Source organism: Strix uralensis, chromosome 3, assembly GCF_047716275.1.
Source record: "Strix uralensis isolate ZFMK-TIS-50842 chromosome 3, bStrUra1, whole genome shotgun sequence".
NCBI classification, from domain to species: Eukaryota; Metazoa; Chordata; class Aves; order Strigiformes; family Strigidae; genus Strix; species Strix uralensis.
In genome coordinates this window covers 93,390,662-93,403,105 of record NC_133974.1, presented here as the reverse complement: position 1 = coordinate 93,403,105, position 12,444 = coordinate 93,390,662, and the positions used below count along the sequence as shown (strand labels likewise).

At 47.4% G+C, this 12,444-nt stretch overlaps 1 protein-coding gene across 11 annotated transcripts in view; it reads right to left on the bottom strand.

Moving 5' to 3' along the window:
- Positions 1–12,067, bottom strand: part of TJAP1 (tight junction associated protein 1) — a 42,047-nt gene extending 29,980 nt beyond the window's left edge. For 4 of the 11 annotated variants that reach the window (XM_074863394.1, XM_074863391.1, XM_074863393.1 and 1 more), the window contains exon 1: positions 10,790–11,872. The gene's annotated coding sequence lies outside the window, so the exon portion shown is untranslated. Of the gene's footprint in view, positions 1–3,099; positions 3,242–10,789; positions 11,874–11,919 lie in introns of those variants that run through there. The other 7 variants (XM_074863390.1, XM_074863397.1, XM_074863395.1 and 4 more) reach the window with 6 other exon arrangements.
- Between the last annotated feature and the right edge of the window lie 377 nt (positions 12,068–12,444).

Sequence of the window (12,444 nt, the reverse complement as noted above, 5' to 3'; positions counted from 1 at the left end):
CTGCAGCACATATGTGTAAGAACATTTACCCACCGACTGAGGGAAGTACTCCTGCCCGCATTAAATCCCAGAGCCATTCCATCTCCAGGCAGACATCTCATGCACAATTTGTACTGAGCAGAGCTTGATGGCACGAGTCACTCAATCATCTACTGATTGCCAAGAGCACACAGGCTGCAGGGGGGACGATCCAACCTTAATTGGCCTTATCGGTGTAAATTAAACCCTACAACACACCCAAGCAAACAGTCAGTTCCTTTGGAAGAGCAGGCATGAGTTATTTTGCTGCAGCTATAAAGGAAACATTGCTGCTAGGACATGCCCCTGGAGTGACTGTGCCGCTCGGCTCTCCCGCTGCATTCCTGGGGTTGTTTAGCGTGGACTCAGCTCCAGCCTTTCCACAAGCAAGAAGTCTGAACCCTGAATGCCATCTGCAAACACAGCCAGACTCCACCTCCTGCATGCCTGCAGGCCACCAGGTGTGGCCAGGAATGGCACAAGCTACACACTAAACACACCTTTGATGTGGAGCTGAAAGCATGTAGCCAGGGGGCACGAACAGCACGCCGCCCGCCGCCGCGCTGACTCCCAGTGCAGGAATGTGGCTGCAACCACAGGCCAAGGAAGGCAAACACATTGCATTCCTCACCAGGCAGAGAAGGAAAACAAGCAGCAAGCCCACACACCCACCACGCTGACACCCGCCACGCTCCCCACACATGCCAGCCCTGCCACTGCCAGGACCCCAACAACTGCTTCAGCCTCAAACTTGTCTGTGTGAGTCTGAGTTCTTCATGCAACTTCTTGAGCCATGCGGCAAGAGAAACAGAGCAAGGCAGGAGAGTTATCAACTGGGCACACAAGCCATAGGGAGGAGAAGAGCTGCCACCAGGACTGGGAAGTAACCACGTTCCAGGACAGGAACAGCTCTGTGCAGTAGCCTGGGAAGGGAATTTCCCTGACTTTTTCCATAAGACAAGGGGCAAACGTAAGACTGAGCCTTGTTGAGCTGAGAGGGCAGAGCTGAATAAGAAGCTGACTTTGGGCATCAGGGGTGCTTGGAAGGATCCAGGCCTTTTTCCATCCCCAGAAAACCACTCTACCTTAAGTCAAGCAGCATCTCTGAGATGCAGGCACTCCTCACTACCCAAAAATCCTTTTGTAATACTTTTTGTCTGCCCCACTGCCCACAGAAACAGATCTGATCTTCATTGTACATTATCCTCCCCCTACAGCACTGACACCTGATCACCTACGTGATCAAGGTAAGAGAGACTCGATGTACAAAAACCCAAGACATCAGGTAACCTCTCGTTGCTGAACCTATTTTAGAGTCACAAACAGACTCTATGCTCGAGTCAGAAAAAAAAATTACTCCTCTTTCATGTGGTGCTCCTGAAAATCCCAAAGCTTTCCAAAGAATTCACGGTTCCCAAACATGAAGTTACTCTGAAGGGAAAAACATGAGGATGCATCAGGAGGTGAAGCTGCCAGCAGCATTCTCAAGTGCACAAAAGGAAGTCTGTACTGTGAACCCCCCATGTTCTGAATCCGCACTGACTTTGTGAAATACAACTAAACATCAACCCACTCCTAAAAACCCACTGCTCAGTGCTAAGGGCCAGCTGTCAGACTTAATAGCCAGTGTTCTCTCAGCACCAAGCAGGAAAGCCAACACTGTCACAAGCACTGTAACAAGAATATATCCCACTTGAATCTACACCAATATCCCAAAGGCTGCCAAAAAAAAAAAAAAAGAGCCTCTACCTGCTGTGCTTCAGAGTAGGTTCTGAACTTCAGCAAAGCACAGGGATGCCAGAAAGGAGCAGGATTTCATAAGGCAAAAGTGACAGAAACTATTTAACACAAACAGATATGGTAGAACGCATATTCCCTTCTACTTTCCAGGAAGCAAATGGAGGGAGCCCTGTGCTGTCACTGCACAAAACAGTGTCAGCAAATTCAAAGAGCACCAACGAAGGGCTGAAACGCTGTAATCTCTGGGGAACCTGGAAGGGGAAAGGTCAGTGTAGCCACAAGCTCCAGAAACATGCCAATGCATCTAGCAAGCTGCCGGAGCAGGGATGGTTTATAAGGCTGTAGCCCAGCTGCTCCACACTCCACATGTGCACTTCGAGGCCCTCACCAAGGGGACTGGTCTGGTATTAGGTAACAAGAACAGACCAGATGAGGTCCAGCAGACTTTCCCATGCCCATTAAAATTCAAGGCCTCAAGCTACCTATTCCCTTCTAAGCCAGTAAGGCAAGCTGCTGCAGTAGCTCCAGTACTCGGAAGAAAGAGGCATGAAAGGCCAGATTTACCAATAGATTTATATCCAAAGATATAAATAGAAGCCTGGCAGGATTTACAAAAGCACCCAAACAGATTAGGTGTCTAAATCACCACATGCAGGAGAAAGGGCTTCTCCACTTCTAACCACTCCATACCTCTCCAACCCCAGCCACCACAAGAAAACCCATTTCAGGGAGGACGGAAGCCCCTGCTGCTCTACAGGTTGCCAAGGGCCATCCCTGTACAATCCACTTCGATGGTGACGGCACCCAAACTCCCACAAGTCTCAACAGTGCAACCTGCAATGGCTGCAGCTCTCACAGAATGTAGGTCTGCCTGTTTCCCGGAATAGGAGCTGCCTCTTCAGCCTCTCCTCCCCCTTCCCCCACTACATCTTTATTTTTCATTGACTTAATACTGTTTCAAGGTACAACCCTCATCCTGCCACTGGTGGGCGGGTGAGTGGGGGAAAGGGGCCCTTTATAATTGTAGTGTTGCAATCTGCCAGCCCGGCCAGGCGGCCTGTTCCCGCCTGCACTGTATTAAATACCTTATAACTGATTACACCCCCATGGGGCATGATTAGCAGTCTTCAGAGAACAAAGTCTACTTTCATAAGAATAAGAACAGACACGTACTGCTAACCTACTACACAGCTGGGCAGGTGAGGAAACAGGGAAAAAAGAAGCAGGGGGGTGGGGTGTAGAGTTAACTGTACTGCTAACTCTATTCTTTCCTTCCCTCCCCTATCCCCGCGTCTCTGAGTTGAGATTTCCAGTGCCCTGTATTGTTCCCTTCAGACCTACCCCAGAAGATTCCGGTAACGTAAGCTCACAAACAAATGGCCGCCCATGGAAGTCCGGCAAAGTCCTAACCTGGAGGGGCAAGGCCCTGAGGCAAGCAGATTGAGTTTTGCTCTGGGTGACAGCAATTCCTTCACACCAGTTCCTAGGAAAAGAGAAGGGTGAATTCCAAGAGCAGCATCAAAAACAAGGAGAAGGAGGGAAAGCTCAAAATACGATCACATATCCACGCCCCTCTCTAACCTCTGTATATATCTGGGAAGTCTATATAAGTAACAGCAAAACATCTAATTCAATCTGGAGATTAACAGCTCTCCAGCATCAGGTGATTACTTTTTTCTTGTGGGGAGAGAGGAGGCAGCAAACAGGAGGAAAGCCCTCTCCATCTGAGATAGATAATAGGGATCCCCAAACATACACAGTCCATATGCATTGCCGCAACAAAGAAACAGCCTGATGGAAACTTAGCCAATCTGACATGAAATGACCTACAACTCATTAGCAGGTGCCTTCCAAATCTCAAATGCCCACACAAACAGCCACAAACGTATTTGGTGCTATCTGGCCTCCATCTCAGCAAAGCACAAAGAATCAAACAGACTGTACAGCCTTTCACCAAAAGGAGTAAGAAAAACGGAGGCAACTCCTAGGCTCAAACAAGCCTAGGATAAGCCCTTCCAGCTACTCTCCCCAATCCTAAGACAGAGGAGAACAGAGCGGGAAACTCAAGGAAAATGGTCTTATTTCAGAGGGACGCCTGTGCAGCAGCTTCAACAAAATAGTAAGAACCCTTCTAACTGTGTCACTTTGGAAACAAGTCGCCTGCTTTACCCAGAGCCCACTGGCTTTGCCCATGGCCCCATGGATGCTCATGGTACAGTCCAGAAGCACTTGTGTTCAGCTAATGCTGCATCTAGAAGGGGGCACCCTTCCTGACACATTCCATCCAGATTCTTATCTAACCCACCCAAGAAAGGATTTGTTGATGGAGACACCAACCCAGCTAAAAATGATCTACTTACATCTGCTCTACTCAGCAGCTGGTCCTTCAGCCAGCACATAGGAGGTATCTGAACTGTACTGCCTAGTCTCATTTGCACAGCAAAATCTGCATATTGTCTTCTATTACAGAAAGACCTGAAGGCACCTACTGACTTTAGGCTCTGATGTACTCAGCACTGATGTAAAAGCATCAATACATTTAGAGTTATCAAACAGATTGTGCTGCCAGGGTTTGGACAAATGGGAGGTTTCACCATCAACACAAGTTAGTCATTAGAAGCTCCAGGAGGTAATTTAAATTATCGCAGCCACCACAAAAATAGTTTTACTTTGGGAGCTGAGTTGCAAAGCTGTAATAAATCCAAGTGACACAGTAAATTTTTTAATAAAAGCTGGAAATTAGTTGTGAAACCCCAGATGGCCTTGTATATAATTTGATTCTGCTACCATGGGCTAGCAAAAGGGAAACCACTGCTCACACTGTAAAAAAAAAAAAAAAAAAGACCCAAAACCTCTATCATCCTTCAGCTCCTAGGAGACAGAATTCGTCTGCTTGCATTTTGTATGTATATATATACACGCATGTAAAATGTATAGAAATAATACATACATAAATAAAATTAAAAAAACACACAGCTAAGGATAAATTGTTCAATCTTCCACCATGTTGGGCCACTATCAGTCAGGCATCTGAGTTCAAATTGGAGCACTGCAGTCCAACGCTTTTCCCTGGCTGCTGTACCCACCCCCCATTCCCAGAGTAAATTGCCTTCCACTGCAGAGAAGCACTCCCGCTATTCCAATACCGGTATTCACCACCAGGGCAAGAGACCCTAATTTAGCCCCCGCACGGGCCTTCTGCAAACTGCTAATCCTCAATACACAGCTGTTTTTCAAATGTACGGGCATGAGCAAACCGTAAACGATTTATGGCGCGTGGCAGGAAGACTCCTGGCTCCCTGCGTAGGTGGGGTTTTGGGACAAGATCATGCTTGGACTAATGTTTATATTGCAAGTTGTCAGTTGGGTAGTAAATCATCTCTGGAGCTGCATAGTAATACAGCTCTCTCCATCCAGCTGGAGCCTTGATGACATTGAATTCTCTTACAGCCATTTCAGATACACCTGGGGACCTATATACAAAGGCATCATCTAATCAAGGAAAAACGGATACACTTATAAGTAGACTCTACAGAAATTCTACAGTCCAGCAAGGGTGATTTGCTTGCAGGAATCAATCCAACCTAGTATGAGAAGTTCCTAAAAAATGACACTCTGTACTAGTCCTAGAAGAAACTGGATTCAGTGCCTACACAGACATCTACTAGGAGTGGATCGCTAGCAAAATGCAGTTACCTGAGAAAATCCTTCTAAACAAAGTTTTCATTTCCTAGTATTTACAAATCCATAATGCAAGCAATGCTTAGAAATTCAATCCTAAAAGTTCAAGAAATACATTTTGCATACTTTAGTGCATGAGACACTTTCTGCTCAGAAAAATGAAACCACTCAAAGCTAGGATGAGAACTTGAAGTCCATTCCTAAGGAAGGTTACTTAAAACAATTCTAATTTTAAACAAATATCCTGCCATTTTCCTTTTTTTTTTTTTGATCCCATTTGAAAAGGCTGTGCACACAATACACTGGGTACAGATCTCCCACAGGTAAAAGGGGGAAGAGTTCTCAATAAGGAAAAAATTATAAATAAAAACACACAAGAAAAAAACAGAACAGTAGAATTAACTGCCATCACTTTTCAGTTATGTGAGATAGATCAGATTTCAAGTCATCTCCCTACAATATTTTTAACCTTCCCTTTGGGCAGCAGCAGAGTCCTCACTAATGAGGAGCAAAGCTGCAGGATGAAATCTGATTTAGGAGACAATGAAGCAAGGTATCTTTGGGAATTGTATAAAGCTTGTGCACCAAGACATATCCAGGTCTAAAAGCAGTTACCCTGCTAAAATAATGGTCAAAATCCTTACTGCCACAACGATTATCTAACTAATATCTTGGAAAAATAACTTTTGAAACAAATGCTATAAGGTAAAACTTGTCTAGGGCTTTTTATAAGCCTAATTCCCCAATAGTTAGAGAAACTACCTCATCTGTCCCTTTTGATTCCAGAACCGTTCATGCATGAGTGTTACATTAATGTAGCTGGATAACTGAGACTTTAAACACAAGAGTAAGAAAATCTAGTTATGATTCCTACAACATTGCCAAAGCCAGCTTTATTGCAGAGCCAAAATACAAATACAGAACTCAACCAAAGACACAGTAGTCACTGTGGGACTTTCATTTCTGAATTTGCTGACCCCTAAAAATCAGAAATTTAGACCAGTTCTCTCTTGCCACTAGCAGCAGATCAGGTCCTCTGTGCCTAAAAACCAGCCTCACCCTTGCAGGAAACCTTACTTTCCAATTCTGACCCATTTCACTTTCTCAGCACCACAAAACTTCTGTGAAACTCTGTAACCCTCTACTCACAGCTGTTATTCCTGCCGCAAAAGGGTTATGTTGTGCCCTAAAGCACATGTTGTTCCCAGAACAGCCCATAAGGGAGGGATACAGGGGTCTCAAGGTTTGCATGACCTGCTCCTAGCTCTGAAAATCCACACTCACACTCTTTCTTTCAGGAGTTCCCCTTGCGTTTAGGGAAACATTACAAACAAACACCTTTTTATACATACCACTCTCCGTACCACTGCCACTTACCTTTATTATCCTATCCATCAAATCAAATTTATGCCTACTTGACCAAGCAGCACTGATGATTCTCTTGATCCTCAACACATTGGACATGAGCACTGGACACAGGCTGTGTCTTCCCAAACACCAGTACGTTGACGCTCATGCTACAACATACTGGCTCTCATCTGAACAGCCCTAAAGCCCTTCCTTTCAGCCACCTGCCAGACTAAAGTCCACTACAAGACTGCAACGTAGAGAGGCCAAACTCCACACATTCTTTTCCCTCTTACAAGCAAAGGCAAGAAGCACAAAGCGCTTTGCCTGACCACTCGGCATGAAGAGACAATACTTGCATGTCTTCACATCCATGAATAAGACAGTCCTCATCCACAGACTGCACTATCTTTCCAAGGACCTTGCTCTCCACCAGCTTAAAATCCTCAACCACCAGGCCTAACCAGAGCAGCTGGAGTGCTTTGTGGGTTTTATTTTTGGGTTGGTGGGCTTTTTTTCCTAATGCAGGTATCACAAAAAGAAAGGTTAGTGGGCAACCTAACATGGCAAATAAGTGTGATTCAGTACCTTGCCTCTGACACAGGCCAATACAAGGTGGTTTAGAGGATGGAGCAAGAGGCCTCAGTGGACAATTATGGAACAAACTGCCCTTTCTTTGATCCTTTACCTGTTAAGAGATTGGGTTATGTCTGAAAAATACAACTTCTAAAACAAGTTCTTTAGCTAAAGCAAGTCTGAACATTTCCACTCATAAGTGCTTGATCTTTTGTGAATCCCGCTCAGCTCTTAGCCTCAGTGCTATTATGTGGTAGTGAATTTCCACAGATTAGACATCATGTGAAAATACTTTAAAATCATTATTCAGTTTGATGCCTATCAGTTTCACTGAATTGCCTTCACCTCAACTGAAGAATACATTCCAGCTCCTTCACCTCTGCACAGCAGTCTTCCTCAGGCTTGGCACCCAGCATTGTTGAAAAGCAGAGGAAAACTGAGCCCACCCAAGTGATGCTTATCCTGCATTCCAAACATTGCAATGCTATTCTCACACTCCTACACGGCCTTCCATACCATTTCCTTCCTAAGCACAGCTCCTAGGAGGACACTCCAGAAAGGGTAGTTCATGTCATTCCAAATATGAGACATCCTGCAAGCTGCTGCTCTTGGCCCTCTCTGTCTGAGCACATTAGCAGTAAGACCATACATGTACATCCTGACAACGAAGAGAACAATTTCCGAGTCTGGAACAAACAGTGGGGCAAAAGAGAGAAAAAAAATAATTAAGTAAAAAAGATTCAGCCAGATAAGACTTACAAGCTGGGGAAACAAGCAAACTGCTCCTAGGAAGGGAAAAAAAGCAGGGGTCTCATAGTGCCCACTTGTCTTAAACAAGGCAGGGCCTGACTTGCACTCTAGCAATTCCACCATGCTACACAGCATAGAATACATAGGACAGTGGATCACACAAGGGTCTGCTTCATTTTAAAGTCATGGCTTTAAAAGTCTCCTTTAAAGTCTCCTTTTCATCTCTGCTCCACTGAGCTTTACTAAAGCATTCAACACCACGGGTATCCAAGCATCTTATAGACACTTACGGACTCTTCCTCAAATCTGCAGTAAGATGGGTGTTAATTGTATTCTGCAATCAAGGAACAAAGAGCAAGAAACAGTAATGATCTGAACACATTCACACAATAAATCTGTGGCAGAAATTAGGTATCCTACATTGCAGTTCAGAATTCTGACCGCAGGGTCATCCCCTCCAACCAGCTGTAAAGGTACTTCAATTTTAAGAAGTAACATTCTTTCTACTACAGCTACAGACCCAGCCAATCAAGATCTAAGGAAAAGCCCTCAGGTGGGGGAACTGGCAGAGAAACAGGATGGACGATTTCATGCCCTAAGGCATTAGCCCTGCTTGCATAGATTACGCACATAGTTCCTTTGTAGTCCTATGTGAAATGAATTGCAGAGAGGATCTTATTTACCCAGTTACTAGTGACCCGAAATACACAGAGCTAGCACAAATGTCACAAGCACTCACTCTCTCTGTAGCTCAAGGTGTCGTACAAAAAGGGGGTATCTTCCCAACCAAAGCCTTCAAGAAAGGAGATGAACAGACCCAGCTTCCGGACCTTAAATTTACTCTCAAAGTATCAACCAAGATGAACAGCCAAGAAAATCTGCTCTATTATGACAATTTCAGTTCCTGATAACCTTAGTCAAAAGAGCAGAGATGAGTCAGAAAGATGTCCAGCCAGATCCTCATTTCTTAGCAGAGAAATCTTGCCCTCAATCTGTATCACGTTCAGACCATTTGAGACCCCTACCTGTTACGTATCTCCCAGCAACATGAAAGGCAAAGGGTTATTAGCCACTACTACATTATTCTTGTCACACTGTGCTGTAAAATCTAGGCCTTTGCTAACAAGTATACATGACAGTTAATTTGTTATGATCTAACCTCAAAAACTATTTCTTGGGACTACGCTGTAGATGTGGTGACACATGGAAATCTCAGAGAATTCAGTTTTCAGTGGATCCTCCATAAAACACAGCAGACATTTTAACAGATTAGGGAGTTCACCTTCAGAAAAATCATCAGCCTCCAGGACTCAAAAGCATCAAGCCTACTTCAACTACCGAAAAAAAGTCATGTTTTACTGAAACTTGTTTATTTTGCTATTGTTCAAACAGCTTGGCTTTCTTCACCTTTTTAAAAACACTTTACATACCATACCAGCTGCCAAACCCTTTCTCCAAGCCAGCTCTGGTTCCATTCACACCAGCACACCAAAAATCACTTGTGCCATCTGACTTCATTTGTCCTGCTCTGGGACAAAAGGGGGCGCAGACCTGCAAAGGACTATACCTCTTTGAAAGCTAGTCTATTTCCCCTACATACTATGCCACATGATTGTACTTAAAAGTGGATAGCAGAGGTAAGAATTAAAGGTCTGAAAGCTGCAAAGCAATAAGTCACTTGCAGCAGCCAACCAGCGACTTGAAACAGATTGGAAAAGAATGCACCTTTGGTCAGAAAGCTGGTTTGAGGAGGCAACAGGTCTTGGCACATAACTCATCCCCTCCTGATCCACTGCCTCGTTAATATTAAAGATTAAAATAGCCACGGGCTGCACTTTGGAACTCCGCTGGCCCTGCTGAAAGGCATTCCCATGATTTCAAGAGCACTGGCTGCCTGGAAAGGAATGAAAAGCCAAAAGCTCCTGATACCACAGCTAAGACCTGCTAGCTTAAATGCAGATTTAACATCCAGAAGCTGAAACACACTGCATGCAAAGCACTGTTGGGATACATATGCTTTCTGCAGTGATTCACTAAGTGAAGAAAAGAGAAAGGAGCTGTAATGAAAGTGATTTGACAACTGAAAGGTATGATCAAAGGACCAGCTGCTGGGCACCAAACAGCTGCCCCTCTAAAATGGATCTCAGTGGTGAGTTCAGGAGAGGACAGAAAGCCCAGTGGTACACCTGCACCATGCATCAGGGGATCAGTTAAAATACGGGTGGAAAAAACAATGTGGTGGAAGAAATAACCTAACAGAAGAGAGGATCACTAACTTTGACATTGCAACTATTGCAACAGCAGGATCATCAGAAAGGATTTCATAGGGATTCTGGCTGCGCAGACTTCTTGTGATTACACAGAGAACACAGCTACTTCAGCACTGGCAGAACAGACTTTAGACTGCTTCTCTGGATGGCACGAAAAGAGCACTGGCTTACATCTTTAATTGCACTTTTCTTCCCAGGAGCTCTTACTGAATTTTTCAGGGTCACTCCCATTCCATTGACACTCCTGGCCTCTCAATTCGGGCAATGTAGGCCTACTATGATGCAGAGAACACCATAAAGAGGGACAGTTTTTCAGGTATGTGGTTCACATATTCTCAAAAAATTCAAGTAGTGGGACCAAAAGAACACAGTCTGACTCAGCATCAGCTCATTCCTGGCTTTCTTACCTGCTGTCTGATGCTTCAACAAGGATTCATTGCTTCCTCTTACGCAGGCCCTTTATCCCAGTTCCTTCTCTGAATCTGTAAAATAGAGATGCATACCTCTGAAAAGCTTTTGCTGGCACAGAACTATCTACATTTGATGGATGATTCTTTTCAGCGGACAACCTCCACCTGGCATCTCTCAGATCTAGGTCATTCTCAGCCTTGCCAGACTTGCATATCATTTGCACACCCTAATGTCTACCAGTGCAATCTCCTGCCCATCTAAAAATCCATTTATTAGCACTCAACCTTTTACTCTGCTTCATGCAGTGTGCTCAGGCCCAGAGCCAGATGCAGTTCAGTATTTATTGTTCACCTGTTTTTCTTTAAAGTCTTCCCACATTCCCAGGGGCTGCTCACTAATTCTATAGTAGGAAGCATCCCTTGCACTAGAGAGGGTGTCCAGGCTGGCAGAGAACTTCCCATTCCCCCCTGACAGGTTTGGCACCAGAAGAGTGCTGCTCCCTCTCTGTGGAAGCACTGCTTCCAACTCTGCCTCTGTCAGTTATACTCTTGTTCCTCAACATACACATGCTGGCCCAGACTTGTTTCACTTTGCAGCTCCTACTCCAGCAATGCTCCCTGCACAGAATCTGCTTTCTCATCGCCCACACCACCTACCTCTCCATCACCCAGACAAGGCTACACTCTGCATGGACCTGGTTCGGCCTGCCGATTTTGTGCCTGCTCCGCTCCCCACCACAGGTCTCCCCCCCGGCAGGGAGAGCTCCCTAATGCCCTGATGGCCGAGGCGATGGCACTACCGTCATCCCCCAGGGCGGTGGCCCCTTCCCCGGGGCCGAGGCTGTGACCCTACCACCCTCTCGCACCCATCTGCCGCCCGCTCCCCCTGCCCACGGTGCGACCCGCCCGGACCCGCTGCCCTCGGGGGACTCGACACCTCCTCCCGGCCCCAGGACACACACGGGGGCAGGGGCGGCAGCCCCCCGCTCGCAGAGCGCCGGCCCGAAGCGCGCCCGGGACGGCCTGCTAGGCCCGGGGGCGCGGGGGGCCCCACCCGGGCCCGGGCTCGGTCCCCAGCCGGTCGCGTTCCCCGCTCCCCGCCCCCGGGGCCCCAGCCCGGCTCTGACCCGGTCGGGCTCGGCTCCGCCCGGGGTCCCAGTGACTTTGCGGCCGGTTCTGCCCCGGTTCGGCCCCGCCTCGGGCCCGCCCCAAACTTTGCCCCCGCTCGGCCCGGCCCCACGCTCTCGCTTCAGGCCGCCATTTTGCCGCGGGGCACGCCGGGTAATCCGGCGGAATCCCCACGCCGCAGCGCAGCTGCGTCATCGGGCAGCACGGGAGGGGGCGGGGCCAGGCGCGGCGGTGGGCGGGGCCAGGCGCGGCTCCCCGGTCACCGCGGCAACCCGAGGGGCGGGGCGGGGCGGGGCGGGCGGCGGGGGAGAGGGGCGACGGGACGAAACCAACGGGGAGCGCGGGGGTGGGGGCCGGGACGAGCGAACCCGAGTGTCGGAGGGGGGGGCCAGAGTCGCTGCCCTCCCCTTAGTGGGGGCGAGGCGGGTGGCGCTTCTGTAGCAGCGGTGCCAGCGGGCTCAGGCTGCCGCCGTGCCGGCTGGGCCCGGTTGCCCTCTGCGGTCTGGTGGGGTCCGAGGCCATGG